The 17,554-nt window shown below is 39.8% G+C and overlaps 1 protein-coding gene across 16 annotated transcripts in view; it reads left to right on the top strand.

Annotated features, from left to right (window-relative positions):
• The window catches only part of DENND1A (DENN domain containing 1A), a 496,373-nt gene that overhangs the window by 4,018 nt on the left and 474,801 nt on the right, over positions 1–17,554 (top strand). Inside the window, exon 1 of one of the 16 annotated variants that reach the window (XM_082695481.1) lies at positions 242–257. The exons of the other annotated variants lie outside the window; for them this stretch is intronic. The gene's annotated coding sequence lies outside the window, so the exon portion shown is untranslated. Of the gene's footprint in view, positions 1–241; positions 258–17,554 lie in introns of those variants that run through there. 16 annotated transcript variants of the gene reach the window in all.

Below are 17,554 nucleotides of genomic sequence, written 5' to 3'. Positions count from 1 at the left end.
AGCCAAAGGCAGATGCTTAACCAACTGAGCCACTCGGGTGCCCAATTACTTACTTTTTCTAAAGAGTGCTTTTTTTTTTTTAGTTCATGTTCATCTAAACGAACATTGTCTAGCTTCAAACCAAGCACCTACTTGGCAGGGAAAGAAAAGGTCACCAGTGTGCAGGTAGCACCCTGGAAAGCTCCTGAACTTTAAACCTGAGCAGACCTTTATCTAGAGGGATAAAAGGAGCAGTGGAAACTGGCAATCTTCGACAGGTAGGCTTAAATCTTATTTAGTGTTTGAGTGATCCCAGTGGACTAGAATGTGGTTAATATGAAGCAATTTAACTGATAATGCAGACATACAGCAGGAAACTGTGTGGCAGTTTAATATTGCTTGTGGTGACATCCTAGAAATTGTTTCCAGGCACCAAGGGCAGGAAGTGGATTTTAAGTAATCGAAGGAAGTATTCTAAGTGAGTTTGAGGAAACCTGACATTTATGGATGCAGAGAAGAGCATACTTTAAGATTTGAAGCCATAGAGACTGGACAGGGCAGTTCATTTGGCCTTGTGGTGGTATTAATTCTGCATTAGCCAACATACCTGTCTTCTGTCCCTGTCAGACTGTGACCTCTTTGAGGTTTGTGACCAAGAAATGTATCCATTTATTCATTCACTCGCTCACTGTAGAACTAAGGGTGCGAAGCACATCTTGAGCCCTCAAAAAATATTAGTCATTAAACTGGTATTGTCATGATTAGTATCATGTGCCTGCTAGTGGGCTGTGTGCTAGGGACACAAAAATGAAAAGGTTTTTCTTCACTTTAAGGTTTCCCAAACTCTCTGTAGCAGGACAGAAGTGCAAAACAAAATAAACTCCCTCCAGGTCCCCTCCCCACCAATAAAAACCCAAGTATGATACACTCTAATCAGTGCTATGGTGGAGGTGCAGCTAGTCCTGAATAGGTAAGGAAATGGAGAGACTGTTTTCCCAGGACGGCTCAAGCAAGGAAAGCAGGCTTCATCAAGAAGGTGTTTTAGGGGCGCCTGGGTGGCTCAGTGGGTTAAAGCCTCTGCCTTCAGCTCAGGTTATGATCCCGGGGTCCTGGGATCGAGTCCCACGTCGGGCTCTCTGCTCAGCAGGGAGCCTGTTTTCCCCAGCTTTCCCTCTGCCTGCCTCTCTGCCTACTTGTGATCTCTGTCTGTCAAATAAATAAATAAAAATCTTAAAAAAAAAAAAAAAAGAAGGTGTTTTAGCTGAGACAGGAGAGATGAGTACAGGTGTGAAAAGGGCAAGAGTGGTAGCAGAGGGGAGTGGTGGTGGCGGCGGCAGTAGTCTCAATAGAGGGAGAAGCAGTACGTGTGAAGATGTGGCATATTAGGGAAATAAAATTGTTAATTACCACTTTTAGGCACATGCCAGGAATTGTGTTAGACATTCAGAATTAGGCTAAATAACACATACTTGTTCCTGCTCTCATGGAGCTTAGAGTCTGGTGGACCCAACAGGTTAAAAATAACAGATCAATTCCCATAAAGCCACGTGGATGTGCTAGAAAGGAAAGGAATGCCGAGGGAGAATGCAGGGGCGGCTGTCCTGTTTTAGAACAGGTTTACTGTAGAGCTGACATTTGAGTGGAGACTTTGAGCATGAGAAAACATTTGTCCTGTAAAGGGACTGGGGAAGACTTCATTTCAGTTGGAGTTGAGCATATATATACAAAGGCCTCGAGGTGAGAAAACCCTAGATACATTTCAGGAACTGCTTGAAGGCCAGAGGTTTGAGTAGTGAATGATGGGACAGAGTCTTGAGGTAAGGTCAGACATACAGACAGGGGGCTGAGTAGGGCTTTGTAGGCCATGGCAGTTAGAAAACAACTTAAGGTGTAATTAATATACTGTAAGATTTATTTTTTTTAAATATATAGTTAAGCGATTTTTAGCATACTCACAAAAGTGGGATCAATCACTACTATATCCAATTTAAGAACATTTCATCACCCCCCGAAAGTAACCTTGTACCCATTAGCATTCACTTCCCATTCCCCGAACCTTCTCAACCCTGAGCAGTCACTAATCTGCTTATAGTTGCTGTAGATTTATTCTGGGCATTTCATGTAAATGGAATCATACAATATATAATCCTTTGTCTTCCACTTAATATTGTGGTCCTGAAGTTTATTTCTGTTACAGCATATAAATATTTCATTACTTTTTAATTGGTGAATAATATTTCATTGTATAGATAAAACCACATTTTGTTCATCTATTCATCAGTTGTTAGGTATTTGGGTTGTTTCCACTTTTTCACTGTTATGAATAATGTTGCTGTGAACATTTTGTGTGGACATATGTTTTCTATTTCTCTTGGGTATATACCTAGGAGTGGAATTGCCGGATCATATGGTAACTCTGTTTAAGAAACCGTAAAACTGTTTTCCAAAGCAATTGTACCACTTTGTGTAAAATGGTACCTCATTGTGGTTTTGATTTGGCCCAAATGATAGTGTAGAAAACAAAAAAATCACAGTAGACTGAGAAGTTTCTCAGAAGATGTTGAAACTTGAACTGAAAGAAAGGTGAGACTTGATTAAGGGAGGAGGCATTCCCAGAGGGAGACCAGTGGAAGTTTTATGACTTGGGAGTGGGATAACCCCTTTGCATTGTTTTCTGGTACAGAAAAGCAGCTTTGGCTTCTTAGGATAGCTCTTTTTCAGTCCTATCTTTGGACTGCTCATCATAGGATCCCATTACCAAAATGCACCTTGCTTGTTTTGTAAGGCCTGTTACGTAGCAGAGTTGACCTGTCTCCCTACTGTGGGATAAGACCAGAAGTTGAAACGTGATGTCCTTCATCTAGGGGTTTACCTAACCCCTCTCCTGCCCCCAACTACTGCCTCTTCTCTTTCCTCTCACCATGTGGTGTTCCCCTGCCAGTCCCCGTGGAAGACCATACAAAAACTTGGGGTGGTGGAATGAGAGTCTTGTGGGAGACTGATCTCCCCATTATTAGTGCCCAAAGTCAGTCACTTGAATTTTCATGACTTTTCTGGATAGTGTATTGGTGCAACTCCATTCTAATCTTAGCCATTGCAGTCAACGTGGAGGGCTTTGCACAGCAGCTAGGAAGTTGAAACAGGGAAGGTTAAACCTGGGGTGTTGTAGAAAAATGTGTCTCAGGCTGTCACATCTGTGTGTAAGCTCCCGGCTGGAGTTCTCATTGTGGGTTGTGAAGGCTCAGCCTTTTTCCTGGCCCTAGAGGGAACTAATCTCTGGATTTACAACATCCTTTTTGCTTAAAAGGATTTTGTTGGGAAATGGAAAGATAAACAAGGAAGAAAAATAAACCAAAGAAAACAAAAACAGTTAGTCTCCTTGACTTTTATTGGAATCCATACCCATTCTTTCCAAGTATTTAGGGACTTGAAAAGGAGCCATATAAAGGAAGTAACAAAAGGTATGTTTAAAATATTTGACTTCCTATAGAAAAGATAGGGTATATTCCCAAAGTTCATTTTGTAAATTGGTTACAGTATTTAGAATGTATTTTTTTTTTCTTGGAGATACTGTTAACATAGAAATCCATGGGTGTCAAAGATAAAGAATTTGTAGGCAGAGGGAACTGTGTAAAAGACAGGTATGGCAGAAATACAGGACATGTGAATAAGGGCTAGAGGAGATGGAGTTGAAAAAAGTAAGCTTATGCCACTGGAACATGATGCCTCTGAAAGATTTGAGTTGGGAATGTAATACGATCAGGTTGGGGTTTTTAGGACGATCACTCTGGCAGCATTAGTATAGAACTATGCTAACTCTGGCCTGTAGAAGATGATCCACTGGGGTGTGAAAAAAAATGTTAGAATTTATATTTGTTTTTATATTAATTGTCAAAATTTCTGTTTTTGTGTTTTTGGATACATAAGTATAGGAAGACATTCTCACAGTTTAGAAATATATGTGTATCAGATGTATGCTCAAATTTTTTGATGGGAAGGGATGGATGGAAAAAAACTGGAGACCGCTGGTTTATGGACCTGTGTTTATGCTGTAGAAGATCAAGGCCCGAAGTGGGGTTTTGGTTGTTGAAAGAAAAGGGAAAGATTGGGGAGAGATTTTAGGTAGAATTGACAGGACTTGTGACAAATTACATGTAAGGGGCAAGAGAAGAATCAAAGATGACTTGCCAAGGTTAGCAAAGTTATAAATGAGTGTTTGGAAGGTGAGGGCCAGTCATGTAATGTGTTTGCTTTTTCTGAGGGAAAGTGGAAAGTTATCATTGGGAAAAGGCGTTGTAGTCTACAGTGAGAAAGGAGGAGATCTTTAAGGGCTCCTTGGTGAATGTGTGTACTTCATCCGGTGAGTAAGACTTAAAGTGGGCTGAGCCAGGTTGCTGAAGGGAAATCCGTCCACGTTCGATTTAGAGAGAGAAAAAAAATAAACTTTCGAACTCACTTGAGCCGCAGGAAAGGTTTCAGGGATGTTTCATTGATCTCGCCTAGTCTGTTTGAATAAACAGGAGGAAGGAAACCGGTCTCGAGCAAGATGCTGTTTGACTCCAAGCAAACAGTTCTTGTGCTCAGCGTGTGAGAGGAGCTGGAGATTGTGGGCCTTGGAGACACACGCAGTCCCTGTCCCAGTCCCAAGTTTCTCAGCCTCGGTTTTTTTTTTTTTTTTTTTTTTTTTGTAGAAGGAAGCTGATCAATTGACCTGTAGGATTGTTGTAAGGATTAGAAGCAATTTTGTATCTCACCTTCAGCAGAGAAATGTTTGTGGAGTGAATGGCAGCTGTCATTAACATTGCTTGGCAAGGATGGGCACACTTATTTGAACCCCTGGAATCAAGGTCAAAGCAAGTGTTCCTTTTTATAGCTTTTTTTTTTTTAAAGCCACAGAGAAAGTATTTGCTTCTTCGTGAGTATGTTAGGTGTGATGTGTTGTATATTTTACTGAATTTATTTGAAGTTCTGTGATCCTCATATATGCAAAGAATTATTCCTTTTGCTGGCTTGGAGAAAAGAAGCTTAAAGTCCACTTAGATAAGATGAGTATATGAGTAAGAACAATAGTATTTAACATTTGATGCCTGTCCTCTCAATATCTGAAATTTTTTATTCAGTTCTACATAAGATTTGCATCATTTATATTTCTTTGTTTAGTTGATGGTACTGTTCATTTCTAGTTTTTGTTTTGTTTTAAGATTTTATTTAGGGCGGATGGGAGAGGAAATCTGAAGCAGACCCCCACACTGAGCACAGAGCCTGATACAGGGCTTGATGCCACAACCTGAGATCATGACCTGGGCTGAAACCAAGAGTCGGACATTTAACGAACTGAGCCATCCAGGCATTCCCACTTTTAGTCTTTTTAACCTAACTTCTCATTCCTTTTCCTGGGTGCTTAAAATTATTGTTCTTAAGACATTTTTAAGGGAAATTTTAAACATCTACAAAAGTAGAGAGAATAGTACAATGAGCCCTCAAATGGCCATCAGTGTTAAAACACTTATTAATGTATGGCTTATTTAGTTCCATTTATAGATAACTATAAATGTAACTCCTCCTGTCCTCCAGACTTGGATTATTTTGAAGTGAATTCTGACTATCCTATCTCATTCTTTTTTTGTTCTTTTTGTTTTCAGAGAGAGGGAGAGTAGAGATTTTTTTTTTTAAGGTCGATTATTTATTTGACACATAGAGATAGAGATTGCAAGTAGGTAGAGAGGCAGAGAGGGGGAAGCAGGCTCTCTGCTGAGCAGAGAGCCCTACGTGGGGCTTGATTCCAGGACCCTGAGATCATGACCTGAGCTGAAGGCAGAGGCTTAACCCACTGAGCCACCCAGGCCCTGAGAGTGGAGATCTTTAGAGCAGGAGAGGGAGAATCCTAAGCAGCGCAGAGCCTGACCTGGAGCTCCATCTCAGGATCCTGAGATCATGACCTGAGCCGAAACCAAGTCAGTTGCTCAACTGACTGCACCACCCAGTCGTCCTGTCCTATCTTATTCTTAAATATTGCCATACATGTCTCTAAAAGATAGACTTTCTTTTTAAAAACATAACAACGACATCATACCTAAAAAAAAAATTCCTTTGTATCATCAAATATGTTCAGAGTTTTCTAGTCATGTGTATTTTTAGTGTTGATTTGCTTAAATCAAGTAAGATCATACTTTGCAGTTGGTTGGTAAGTGTCTTTTGTCCTTCTTGCAATTTATTTATTGAGGTGTGTTATTTGTCCTATGTAGTTTACATTGCATCCTCTTTAATATGTCCTGTCCCCTTTTTTTCCTACAAATTGGTAGTTAGATTTAGTTACTTGATCAGATTCAAGTTCTTTTCTTGGCAAGAATACTTAAAATGTAGTGATAGGTATTTTCATCAGTAGGGACATTATATCTGATTATGTCTCTTTCTGTCTTTTTATTAAGGCCTGTAAAATGGTGATTTTCACATTATCATTTCTTCATACTAGCCACAGTATGTCTATACAGGAAAACTTGCCCATATTCGCTATTTGGTTACTGTGAGGTACAGTTCATCCAGGAAAAGTAGGATTAAATATTTGATTCAAACTGAGTTTGCTGGTATTTTCCAAAGATGACTGTATTTTCCCCCCAAGACTTAAACACATAGATTTAAACCTGTTTACTATATTTGAATTACCATAGTTCTCATTGATGTTTAATTTGTCCTATCTTTGTCTAGTGACAGCTTCTTCATGTTAGCTTCTAGAATCCTTTTGACAGGATCCTGATCCCAGTAGTTTTTAAAATAGCTCCCTTGCCTTTTGGTAGGACAAGATGTTCTGAGGTTGTCTTATATTTTTCCTGCTCCAGACCTGTATTCCTCTGTTTCTCTAAGGAGTCTTGCTTCCTTTTGGTGGGAATTGGTATTAGAGATTATAGTCTGGGTTTTGGGACTCTTTTTGTTTAGTTTTTTTTGCTACTAGGTCAGCCATTATTCCAGGGTTTTCCAGGGGTTAGCACTAGGAAATAAGTGTGTGTTTGTTAAAGGTAGACTGTTCGTACTGATATTTCCAATTCAAGACTATAGCATTTCCATTTAACCTCCTCACCCTTGTATCTGAATCTCCTAGTGCTCATCCCAAAAGTGCTGATTTCCCGTGACACCAATAGAAATACCTTTTCTCAGGTAAATGGTGAATGTACTTTTCTCTCCTTCCCTTTTCTCATTTTATAGTTTGTAGAGAGATCACTTCTAGTAGTGTCTGGCGAGCATCCTCATTTCTCTTTAAGGACAGCATAGTTAGTACTCCGATGGATGGATTATGGGTTATTCAAGCAATCTTATACTGATGGCTTCTTAGATTGCCTCCAGTGTTGTTATTACAAATGGTGTTGTAATGAATATTCTTATAAATGTGTCTTTCTATATTTTTACCATTATACCATTGTGATAGATTTTTAGAGGTGGAATTGCTGGATCAGAGAGCAAACTTGTGTGTGATTTTGCTATTGTCCGATTCCCCAACACAGGGATTGTGCCAGTACATAGTCCCACATATGAGAGTGCCTGTTACCTTACAGCTTCACCAATGGAATGTGTTTGTCCGACTTTAAAATTGTTTTAATCAAATTTATAATGCACATGGTAAAATAGTTTGTAAGCACTGATGATGGGAAGCATTGAGTCTATACTCTATCCCCCCCAAGAACCTGTATTAACAATTTTATTTCTAGTTCTTCTAGAATGGTAACCCATAACCCTTAGATAGATCTCACTTAGTATAACTTTAGATAGTATTTATTGACTCCCTGAAGTGAAAGATGATGCGTGCCTTTATAGTTATTCTTTGTATCTTCTAGGGTTTTATATATTTTTAAATATATATACACATATGTATTATATATATTGGTATATATGCTAATATATAGTTTTAATATATTATTTATATGATTTCTAATTTTTAAAAGATATTTTATTTGAGAGATAATGCAAATACAGAGGAGGTACATAGGATGGGGGAGAAGCAAACCCCCCACTGAGCAGGGAGCCCCATGTGGGGCTCCATCCCAGGACCCTGGGATCATGACTTGAGCTGATGGCAGATGCTTAACTGACTGAGCCACCCAGGTGCCTCTGTTATTTCTAAATATTTTTTTAAAATTTTTAATTCTTATAATGGTTTTATTTTGACATTGTTACTTAACCCTTTTTATTCCATTAACCTTCAACAGTGTTTCATTATTCTCCACTCTCTAAAGGAAGGATACTTATTGTTTCTAGTTTCTCTAAGCTGTACTTTTACTTTTATGTGGTGTTTTAGTTCTGATCCATGGCCAGAACCAAGTCCTTTATTTATCCTTAGGTTAAGTCTAAGAATTAAATGTTATTCGGAGTTTTTAAATAAAAGTGTTATTATAAGTATTTAAATACTGCTCAACATAGGCCAAGTAGTGTGCTGGAATAACCTTTTCTTCTTTTTTGGTGTAGTGCCATCCCATTTGAAGGAGAATGTTCTTAACATCAGGGTCATATAAACTTTTTTTCTTATAATCCATCCAGAATTAAAAGCTATATTGTATATTCTAATATATAGATTAGTTTTGCAATTATTTTCACAAAAAAGCACAAGGGGACACCCACCCTGTATAGATAGCAGCTCAAGATGTCACATGAGTCCTTCCATCCTCATGTTGGCAGACAGAAGGCTCTACTTTGCACACTTTGTGGGGATTGGGGCACTTTTCGGAGCATGAGCCTTGGCTTTGACTTTGACCTTGTTAGTAGCCTCAAGACCAGCACAGCCTGGTGCCCTGGCAGTGTTGTCATAAATGTGTCTCTTCAAAAAAAAAAAAAAAACAAAACCCGGACGGGGGGAGGGGAAGCATGTCTCTCAAACTTGAGACATGCCTTTTAGGGCCTTGAATTTGGCAAAAGCCTCGATGATGGCTTTAATTTTATTTTATTGGTCTGCATCTTCTTTAGAGCCTTCTTGCATTTCTTGACGAAAGTTTAAAGTTCCTAGGAACTTAGATTCTACCTCCTTAACCTATCTTTATGATTAGGGCTTACGGATACCATTTTGTGCCATTTAGTACTGTGTGGTGTGTGGTGTGTGGTTCTTGGACTTTGCCATGTCTGCATTGCTGCCTGCGTTCAGAAAGTGCTTGAGACTGGAAAAGAAAGAGCTGTATTTGGATTTTGATTTTTTTAAAATATTAGTCTCATTTTCCCCTTCTCCCTGCATTTCTAATCCTTTTCACCTCTTGCATTATTTGCTTTATCATATCCTTAATTTTTTCCAAACTTAAAATAATACTTGCAGTCTTAAGGCTTTCTCCACCCCCCCCCCCCCACCTTGACGGCTTCCTCCTACTTTCCTGTTCTGATCTGTGCAAAGTTAGCTACATTGTTGTAATCCTGGAATGTCCCTTCATCATGCTCCTATTTCGTTATTTCCTGGCCCCTGTGTTATGTTATTTCATTTGCCGGAGTCCATATTCCAGTTCTTATAGGAGACAGTCACAGCAGTGGACTTGTAGAAAGGTGCATTTGAGTTTTTCCATGTCTGAAAAATGTCTGCTTTCTCAAACCCGGTTGATAATTTGTATGCTGCTGGAGTTCTAGGCTCTAGAATTTGCCCCCAGAACTTTGAAGAAAGTTTCCTACTGTCTTTAGCTGGCTTCCTCCGACCCTGCTTCCAAAGGGGAAGGGAATACTTTGCCCTCTTACTGCCTTTTGGGGTATGTGTGTAGGTTCCTTGTTCAGGCTTCCTTAACACCAGCGTGGGAAATTCCCTTTTATGAGTGGTGGGTGAGAGTTCTGATTCTCTCAGAGGACTCCACTGATAGTTCTCTGGCTGGGTAGAGTAGTGCTTTTTTTTTTTTTGGTAAACATTTATTTATTTATTTTATAGTGCATATGTGCACGCATGTGAGTAGAAGGGAGGGGCAGGGGGAGAAGGAGAGAGGGAATCTTCAAGCAGAATCTCCACTGAGCATAGAGGCCAATGTGGGGCCGGATCCAGGACCCTAGATCATGACTTGAGCTAAATCAAGAGTCCGCTGCCTAACCGACTGAGCTACCCAGGCGCCCCTAGCGTAGTGCCTTTTTGCTGCTCTCGCCACGGCTTCAGTTACTGCCACAGGAGAGTGGAAGTCCAGGTTCTCCACATTCTCCACTGAAACCACAGTGAGGATGTCCTTGTTACTGCTGGCGATGATGAAAGTCCCAGCCCCCTACCTGACTTAATTTCTTTACAGCCTGGCCAAGATAGAAATTTGGTTTCTTCCCTGCTTGTCCTTTGCTGGCTTGAGTGGAAAAACCACACAGGTTTTTCTGTGGTGTGTGGCTGATGTTTGGTGGTTTTCCCCCCCTGAGTTTTCTCACTTGTCAGGGTGTCCCTTTTCTGGCTTTTTGGCTGGCTTTTTTTGGAGGTTTTTTGGTCTGCATTAATTGCTATTTATGGGTTGCCACTTTAGTCATGAATGGAGGTTGAATTTTATCAAATGCTTTTTCTACATCTATTGAGATGATACGATTTTCCCCATTTATTAATGTAAGTGACATTTATTTTCAAATGTTTAACTTTGCATCCCAGGGATAAACCCATTTGGTCATGATATATTATCCTTTTTATCCATATTGCTAGAATCAGTTTCCTGATACTTATTTTATGGTCACATCTATATTCACTGGAGATTGTGGCTGTAATTTTTGTTTCTTGTAATGTTTTTGTCAGATTTTGGTGTCAAGGTCATGCTGGCCTCATAAAAAGGATAGAGGATTGTATTTTAAACTAGAAGTGGTGTGGTTTTTATTATAGAAAGTCATCAGTGATTGCAGCTTTTTGGATGAGTGTGAATTTAGGAAAATTCAGTATTACTCATAAGCAGTGGGAATAGGGAAATGCTTATCAGTGTTTCCCTGTAATGTGAGGGGATAGGTAATCCCTCCTTATACCTCCACCCCATTATCTACTTATATTTATTTTATTTATTTTGGCTGAATAATCTCATGTCAAGTTAAGGCCTCCATGATGTTTTATCTGTTAGTGTTTTAGTGCATATCTCCTAAGGACAATTATATTCTGTATATATAATGAGGATTCTTTTACCACCACCAAGAAATTTCACATTCATACAACATTATCTAACAAACAATCCATATTTAAATTTTCCCAGTTCCTATAATGTCCTTTGCAGCTGTTTGTTTTGAGCCTGGGTCCAATTAGGGATCATATGTTGCATTTAGTTGTCCTGTCTCTTGTTCCCTTTTATCTAGAACTGTTCTTCTGCCCCCCACATTTTGGCTCTGACATTGACTTTTTAAAGCATCCAGACCAGTTGTTTTATAGAATTTCTCACATTTAGAATTTGTCTCATTGTTTTCTCATGCTTAAGTTCATGTTTAAACATTTTGGCAAGGGGCGCATGGGTGGCTCAGTCAGTTAAGTGGCTGCCTTCCGCCCAGGTCATGATCCTGGAGTCCTGGGATCAAGCCCCGTGTTAGGCTCCCTGCTCAGCAGAGAGCCTGCTTCTCCCTCTGCTTGCTGCTCTGCCTATTTGTGCGCGCGCACTCTCTCTGTCAAATAAATAAAGAAAATCTTAAAAACAAAACAAAAAAACATTTTGGCAACAATACCATGGGTAACATGTCTAATGTTATGCATTTTTATTCTCCTTGGAGTTATTCTTTTTTCTTCCATCCTTTTTTTTTTTTTAAGGCTCTTATTTGTTGGCTTTCTTATCCTCTTGTAGCTTTCTGTTCCTGTTTTGTAAAAGTCATGTTTTTTCTGTTCTATTTAAGGATACCAGTTTCCTGAAACATATTTCTTAATCATTTTCAGAGATACATACTTCTAAGAGACGATGTTCCCATTCCTCAATTTGCAGTATTTTTAAAAGGTCTTTTATTTTCTGTATGCCCTTGAGCAAGGTGAGCACTATCTAGATTTGTTGTTTGCCATAAACAAGGCGAATGGGTTACCATGGGCACTGTTCTTTGTGCCCTTGGTGGCTGTCAGGTCCCCTTCTCAGATCTTGTATCTGAAGGACTAGTTCATATTCACTGTTCCAGTTGTATTCCTAGTGACTAGCAGGCATCTGTGCTACTGAGGTAAAATTTTATTCCCTCACTGCCTGATACTCTCCTATTCTGAACTCTGATCACCTATAGAAGAAATGAAAATTCCAAGTATACTCCACTAGAGTTGTTCTTGTCTCTGTTCTCATTGTGCTTTTTGTGTGTAATTATTATAACCAATATAACTCATTTTAAAAATAATTCAAGAGATTTAGTGGCTCTCCCTATTTAAAATGTGAGTGTAACCAGAATTGAAGCGCACAGTAACTGAAGGCGGGTAGACCAATTAACCTATTATAATAGAAGAGAGGTAATGAGGATTGATATTTGGATGTTTCCTTTTGCTTTGCATCACAATGTCTTTTAAGAATCCAGCTATCAGTGAGAGTTGTTAAGAAGTAGGTATCGGAATATTACAGAGTCTTCACAACCAGATAGATGATGACTCTAGGGTTTGTAGCCAGGGTGACAGAGGCAAAGGTGGCAGTGCTGGCATTAAAAAAGAAGGAAGTAGAGATTTTCTGGGCTCGATTTTTTTTTTCATTGCTTTGATTTGAGTTCTTCTTTTTTTTTTTTTTAAAGATTTTATTTATTTATTTGACAGACTGAGATCACAAGTAGCAGAGAGGCAGGCAGAGACGGTGTGGGGAAGCAGACTCCCTGCTGAGCAGAGAGCCAGAAGTGGGGCTGGATCCCAGGACCCTGGGATCATGACCTGAGCTGAAGGCAGAGGCTTAACCCACTGAGCCACCCAGGTGCCCCTGATTTGGGTTCTATTGAGGATTAGTTTACTATCCATCGGGTACTCTCCAGGGACAGTTGAAATTTTGGACCTGAAGGTCATTGGAGGGGTGGGAGCTAAATATAGTTTGGGAGTCAGTTACAGAGTGGTGAGTAGTGAGAACTAAAGATATTTCATAAATCCTAAGTAGGCAGATGGAGGGCAGGAGGGAGGGAAAGATAAGTAAGATGTTGGAGACATCTCACCTCCTAAATCCAGATATCAAGTCCTGTTTATTCATGTACTCTCCTCCTTATCCACTGCTGTCCTCTTGGTCCAGGCCACCATACTCTCAGCATAATGGCTGTGATGCCTCCCGACTGGGTTCTTTACCACTATTGCTTCTCTCCAGTCCTATATGTACATGTCCAGAATGAGTCTTCCAAAGGGCAGACCTGATCAGGTCAGTTCACTGTTACTCTTCTTGTTTTTCCTGTGGTCTACAAACTTCATGAAATCAGGTACTGTAAAAGCCTTGTTCACTGTTAAACCTTGAGTGACTTACACAGTGTGAGGCACATCGTAGGTACTCAGTTAATACAGACTGAATAATTAAATGAATGTTTAATACAGTGTAGAGGTTTAGTGTTGATTTGGTTTCATTTTTTTTTTAAGATTTTTATTTATTTATTTGACAGATCACAAGTAAGCAGAGAGGCAGGCAGAGAGAAAGAGGAGGAAGCAGGCTCCCCACTGAGCAGAGAGCCGGATGCGGGCTCGATCCCAGGACCCTGGGATTATGACCTGAGCTGAAGGCAGAGGCTTTAACCCACTGAGCCACCCAGGTGCCCCGATTTGGTTTCATCTTAAGAGTATGATCAGGGGCACCTGGGTGGTTCAGTGGGTTAAGCCTCTGCCTTTGGCTCAGGTCATGATCTCAGGGTCCTAGGATCAAGCCCCGCATTGGACTCTTCCTCAGCAGGGAGCCTGCTTCCTCCTCTCTCTCTGCCTGCCTCTCTGACTACTTGTGATATCTTTCCCTCTCTCTCTCTCTTTCTCTCTGTCAAATAAATAAATAAATAAATAAAATCTTAAAAGAGTATAATCAGTAAGTAGTCTTTTCATATATTTAACCCCACTATTTGTGATTGTTCCAAATAACTGATGATCCCCAAATTATGTGGCTTTGGCAGATCCCCTTTGGGATTATAAATATTTGTATTTATTTTCTGAGGCTAATGTTGTTATGCTTTATTCCTGGAGTAAATCCTGAGAGTCAGCAGAGAAAGTCCAGAATGTGGAAGCTGCAGCCTGGGTGTGTCTTACTTGTGGTGACTACAGTATAAAGTCATTTATTTTTATACTGATCACTGAGGAGAAAGTTGTTTCTCCTCTACCTGTAAGACGGCTCTTCTCTTTGGTGCTAGAGGACGGGCAGTCACAGCCTGGAATTAAAAAGGAAGAAATTTATAGAGAGTTCTGATGGCCTACTTCTTAATGTTTTCTCTGGCAAATTGGTCTCACCTTTCCCACCTTGGTCTGACTTCCTCACTGGGAAAGTTTCATATTGAGTAGGAAAGAACAATTTAGCAAGAAAAGGAGTTGCACATTATTAGCTCAGTGGTGCTCAAACCCGTTCAGGTGATGGGGTACCTAAAAGTCATGGTATTGTGTGGAATACTCTGAAATATTTATATATTAAATGTCAAACTACATTTTCCCCCTCAATCAGATACTATTTTATATTATATTTTAGAATAGAATAGGAGTGAGAAAGGCTTAAGAAAAATTTATGGTAGGAAAACTTAGATTACATTATTTTTTCATGCAAATTGGGAAGTGGCCATTTTTGGCACTTCAGCCTGGTTCCTAAACCTGCAGTGTTTTAAGTAGCATAACTGGAGAACTATTAAATTAATTGAATATGGGGGAGAGCAGAGGAAGTAAAGTAAAAGGTGACAATATCAAAGTTTTCAGTCTGGGAGCATCAAAACCTCATGAACAGAAACTGGTGAGTCAGGAGAACTAGGAGGGAGGTCACGAAGAGTGGCTTTGGTTGACTCGAAACTAATGATAGGGCCAAGGAGAAGAATGCAACAGGCAGTTAGAATGTAGGCTTAGTGCCTGTCATAGAGTAAGGCCATCAGTAAATATCGGGGGCCACTGTTACTGGGAAGAGGGCATAGAGATTTGGAAATCATTGGTGCGAATGAAGAAAATGAAGCTGTGAGAGTTGTTTTCAGGCTGAATATAGCAAAGCGCGGTTCAAGGTTTGAACTTGGGGGAGAGAAGAGACTTAGATAGTGTAGAGTGCTGCGGGAATGTCAGTAGAAATGGGAATCCAGAGGAGACAGTTTGGTTTAACAATGAGTTGCAGATGTCCTTTGAGAAAATGGTCTCAGTATTATATGCATTAATTCATTCACGCAAGACAGAAATCTGGGAATTCTCTTCAATATCTCCCCTATTACTTGTCCCTTCAGTATTAGGATGAAGAGCTGTCAAATTTACCTTCGTAAGTAGGACACAAAAGTGAAACTATACAAGAGTAATGGATACATTAGGCTTTATCACAATGAAATCTTTTGCTCATCCAAAGACACTCTTTAGGGAAATGACAAGTCAAGGCACTGAGTTCTAAAAACTCAATTTATAAACTCTTACAACTCAGTAAGACAGTCTAATAAAGAAAAATGGGCTAAAGATTTGAACGCTTTATCAAAGGAGATATACAGATGGCAAATAAGCTTATGAAAAGATGCTTAACATCATTAGTCATTGGGAAAATGCAAATTAAAACTACCTTGAGAAAGCCCTGACACATCCCGTAGAATGGCTAAAATTAAAGAGACTTACATTAGGAAGTGTTAGGAAGAATGTGGAGCACTTGGCACCCTCATGCCTTCCTGATAGACTCAGAGATGGGCCATGGTGTTCAAAACCAAGTTTATGGGGTCATGTTCCTGAGCTTCCCTCCTCCTATTATCTCCCCAGTTCCCTGGGGCTCCCTGTCAGTTCTGCTGGCCAGAAAACTGGGGCTTTATTTATCCTGTTCTGCTGTGTACCTCCCACGACTACATCTGTGGTCCAGACCTAGCAGTGGGAGGGCACAGAGGGCAAATAAGTAATTGGTATTTGCCCCATTCTCTTCGGGTTACACTACTGGTTGGAAAGGAAGGTTCTTCACTCACTGCTTTAGGTGTCTGTAGATCCTCCCACTTTTCCATTCCTTGAGCCTGAAATAGAGTGCTTTTCCTGGAACTCTGTCTATGCTGTTGTCAACTTCCAGTTTTTATGCCGCCGTATGTCCATGCTGAGTGATACCAGAGGAAAGGAAATGGTAAAGGTATGGTTTACCGCTGATTTGGTGAAATTTCGAATTCTGATCTTCTGCCCCAGTCCATGTGCTATTATTTATCTTTTTTGATCCCTCACATAGGTGCTCCTTGAATTTGACCCTGGGTGTATAGAAGTATTTTATAGCTGTGAGAGACAAGGTGGAGTATGCCGACTATATTTTACTTGGAACCAGAACTTCCAGATTTCTTTTTTATTTATCCTTCTCTGCATTCATTGGACTCCTTGAATGTGTGAATATGTATCTCTTGTCAGTTTTGGAAAATTTTCAGCTCTTTTCATACCAAGAACTAAGTGAAGATGGGAATCCAAAAAGGGTACATAGAGCCTTGAAACCAGCTTGGGTTGTGCCCCATTCTCTTTACCTCTTCTGGAATATTGATTAGTCTTAGAATTTGTGGGTTTATCTTTGTCTTTTGCTTTTTTATATTTATTTAGTTATCAAAAGATTTTATTTATTTACTTGTCAGCCAGAGAGCACAAGCAGGGGGAGCAGCAGGGAGAAGGAGAAGCAGGCTCCCCACTGAGCAGGGAACTGATGTGAGACTCAATCCCGGGGCCTTGGCATCATGACCTGAGCTGAAAACAGATGCTTAACCAACTGAGCCATCCGGGTATCCCTATCTTCTGCCTCTTTTTTTTTTTTTTAAATAATTTCTGTCTCTTAACACTCTTCTGTCTAATTTCTGTAGGTTCACTAATTCACTTTGGTTGTATCTCTAATTTGTGTTGATTGTGACCTTTCTGCTCTTAGCCAACCGTTATTTTTTTCTTATTTTGAGAAATACTTTTTTCTTTTTCAGTTGTGCTTGATCATGTCATAGTTTTACTCTACTCATTTTCAGTCTTTTATTTCTTTAAGCTTATTGAGCATTCCATGTCCTGTAACTCCTAATTCTAGTATCTGAAGTCTTCAAAAGTCCGATTCCGTCATCTTCTATTTCTCAGGTTCTTATTTATGGGCTTTGTTTCCCGGAGGGATGTAATTTTTGCCCACAAACTATTTCTTGGAACTGTGTGTGTATATGTGTATGTTTAGGCTAAGGTTGAAGTGAATTTTTCCGGAGATGATTTACATATTTCTTGTTAGAGCTCTGTGGTCGCTTTCAGTTTGTGACCATTTCAACTTGCATTCCTGGGTTGAGGTTTTTGACCATTCAGTAGCAATCCCTTGTGAGGGCCAGGTTGTGGTTGAACTTGCAGGAAGATTGCCAAGTTTTGAGAGTAATTGTTTTCATTTTAGTTCCTGAGATGTGTGTGTATGTGGATGGGTTTCTATCTTGAGCACCTTTGTAGTCCCAGTTTAAATTAGGAGGGAGGAGCATATGTTATAATTTCTCTCTCAGGCTGGATGTTACTTTTGCCTTGTAATCCTTGAGCCTCATTTAATTGGGAGAATGAAATCTTGCATTGGGTGGTGTAAATAAATGCCTTCGAGGGGAAAGCTAG

Source organism: Mustela nivalis (genome assembly GCF_964662115.1).
Source record: "Mustela nivalis genome assembly, chromosome: 13".
Lineage (NCBI taxonomy): Eukaryota > Metazoa > Chordata > Mammalia > Carnivora > Mustelidae > Mustela > Mustela nivalis.
The sequence above is the reverse complement of the archived record's forward strand: the minus strand, read 5'-3'. Positions and strand labels throughout refer to the sequence as shown.